Here is a 3,113-nt window from a genome sequence, read left to right on the forward strand (position 1 = left end):
GATTTAGACCATCATGAAATTTAACTCTGAACATCATCATTATTAAGTTATTCGGAGCAACATAAGCTATTAAAAGTTTTTTTTTTTTTTTTTTTTTTTCTCGTCATTAGAGATTTGTTTTTAGAATAGTACTGACAATTAAATGCTACTGGTGAGTTTGCAGATTTACCTCTATCCAAAATTGCTAATATGCATGTAGTTACTTTATTTTCTTCCCTACAAAAATTTCCTCAAGTAGTGATTTCTTTTCAATGGTTCTACATACAGATCCTGCAACAAAGTACTCGGTATTACCTCTATCCAAAATTGTTATTATGCATGTAGTTGCTTTATTTTCTTCCTTACAAAAATTTCCTTAAGTAGTGATTTACTTGAATGGTTCTACATAGCCATACAGACTCTGCAACAAATTAAAGTACTATATTACAGTTGTTATTTCAAAAGATGTTTGATTTTTAATTCGTCTAAATATTTGTCGATAAATTCAAGCTAAGGTTCATTGTTCTTGTTCCAATAACTACGTAGTTTCTGTTTCTTTTACCAGCAATTATATTCAACATCTTTCCCTTGCACCAAAAAACATCTTTTCCGCCAAAAACCTATCATGGACGAAGACGCGTCACAAAGAAACACTTATATCGAACAATTCAGAAGATCGATTGCTCCCACTGATAGACGTCGTGATAGGGTATTGTTCAATAATGTTGATTTATTAGAAGAAAGTGAAGGATCAAATAAGATTTTACGCAAAATTTTAGAGTCGGTAGACTTCAAGATAGCTGGTGCACTAAAAAAGCTAGAAGAAGTAGAAGCATGGAGAGCAAGTAAACTCCGAGGGATGGCGCTTGCAGAAAATGAACGTCCACAACCTTCGCCACTAAGGACGATAGGGTTCGATAATCATAGGCGACAAGTTTTCTACTTAAAGGTGGCGTTGGTTGACAAAGACAGAACCACTAACATCCTTTTAAAGGTTTTCTGCTCTGAATTAGAAAGATTAATGGAACAGCGCAAAGATTTCTTTTTGGTCGTTGATTTCACCGGCAGAAATACTCATATGCAAAGGGTGCATGTTCAGGAAGCTCTTGACACAATTAAAAAATATTATCCAAGATTTATTATGGATAAGGTATGTTATTTAATTAACAAATATTATATGTTGTGTTTTTCTTTTTAAACATGTGTTAATAATATATATATTTTTCTGTTCTCGTCTTCTGTTGGTGAAGCTCTACATCGGTGAAATTTATTTTAGTATTCCTAGGAACATGGCCCGGTGCAAGTCAATTGTATCTTTAGACCAGGCTCCAAATCAACTTTTTAGGTACAGTAAGTTTTTTTTTTTATTTTTTTTATTTTATTTTTTTTTTTTAAATATATATAAGCTTTTACATTTGTGTTTTTCAACTTTATCCTTACGTTTTTTGTTTTGTTTTTTTTTTTTTTTTTTTTTTTTTTTTTTTTTTTTGTTTGTTTATTAGAATTATTCCGGCTCATCACGTCCCCGTTGAATATGGAGGTATTCCTTCCATGGTCCCCGTTGAAAATTATGATATTCCTTCCATCGATGGACAAGAAAAGTCAAGCTCGGGGTATGTCGACATTGTTCATGCCCAAAGGAGAAAACTTGAGCTACATTGTTCAGAGGTAACACTACTACATATTCATTTAATTTATTCAATATCACAACTTAGAAATAATTGCAAGTTCAAACCACTACCTATATAGGTAGTCGTACTAAACTACTAATCAAAGTAAGTGTTTTCCATCATATAGTTAATCAAAAGTCCATAATTTCTTTTCTTTAGTCCATGGTCACCACTAAATAGGCTAAATAAATGATTGACACACCATGTATATTTGTGCAATGTAAATAACAAAAAGCAAGATTAATATAAGTATAGAATTGAACCAGTTGAATCAATAATCTGAATTTTATAACCTGAATGGTTTATCCATAGTAGGAAAAATGGATCAAAATAATTTTTTTCGTGTTTATTAAACTGTTATTTTAAACAATGTGATGGATAACCAAAAACCTGAAATTGTACGTGAACAGTGAACTAGGTAAGACGTGAACAGTGAACTAGGTAAGACAGAATACATTTCATAATTATAACTCATAGTCATTTGTAGGTGGCAAGTTATGTTCTTGGCGTATAGACTAGATGATACAGTATAACTATGGTGTAATTCACTCATTCAGAAACTAAAGAATTTACCCAGCAAAACCAGAGTTTTAAACACTTATACAAGTCTACAAGTAATTGCAAGCCTAGGTAAATTGCCAATGAGATATTAATGGGCATTACCTGTTTGATAAATTGCCAATGAGAGAAAACTTATTTACCTATTTTAATTTATGGGCCTGTCATATTTTCTTCTTTTGTTTAATTTGTATTTTTTTTTTTTTATCTTACTTTTCCAGGTTGAGATATAAAGTTTGGGTTTGACACTTGGACTAATAGGATGTGGCCAAGCCACTGTTTATTAACCAAGATGACCAAATGGCCAATGTTTCAAAAAAATTAAAATGATAAGAATAATAATAATGAGATGGCCAAATAGGGATGTTTTGAGATAGGGCCGTTAGCTATACCTCATACTCTAATACAAACTGCAGAAAATTATTTCATGACATTTTGTTGAGTTGTGTTGTCTAATGATTCAAGGTTTATGCCCGCTTTTTAGGATTGTCCATGATTTTGGGTCAAATTTGAATACCTAATAATATCATCAATTCCGATCCTTGATTAAGTGTTAGATTTAAAAATTTACAATGTTGTGGACCTATTAAATATCAATGCACTGAATGCTTGACTCCATGATGTAGTTGTGGTTGTTATTGACATTAGGATTAAGGTAGATAAATATGATTAGGAGATAGTAATTTAGGAATCTTGTATGATTAGAAGAGCTTGATTGGAAAACAAATATCATGAAATTGTACAAATATGTGATTGATTAATGATAAATAAGTGCTACTAATATTGAGATTAATGAAGATATGTGAACATAACTAGAGTATTTTATATGGTCTTGGCGTATATCCTAGATTCCTAGGGCATGTTCTTTTCAAATTATTTTCAGTTTACTTAAACTCCAATAAGTTC

Source organism: Chenopodium album, chromosome 16 (assembly GCF_948465745.1).
Source record: "Chenopodium album chromosome 16, dcCheAlbu1.1, whole genome shotgun sequence".
NCBI lineage: Eukaryota > Viridiplantae > Streptophyta > Magnoliopsida > Caryophyllales > Amaranthaceae > Chenopodium > Chenopodium album.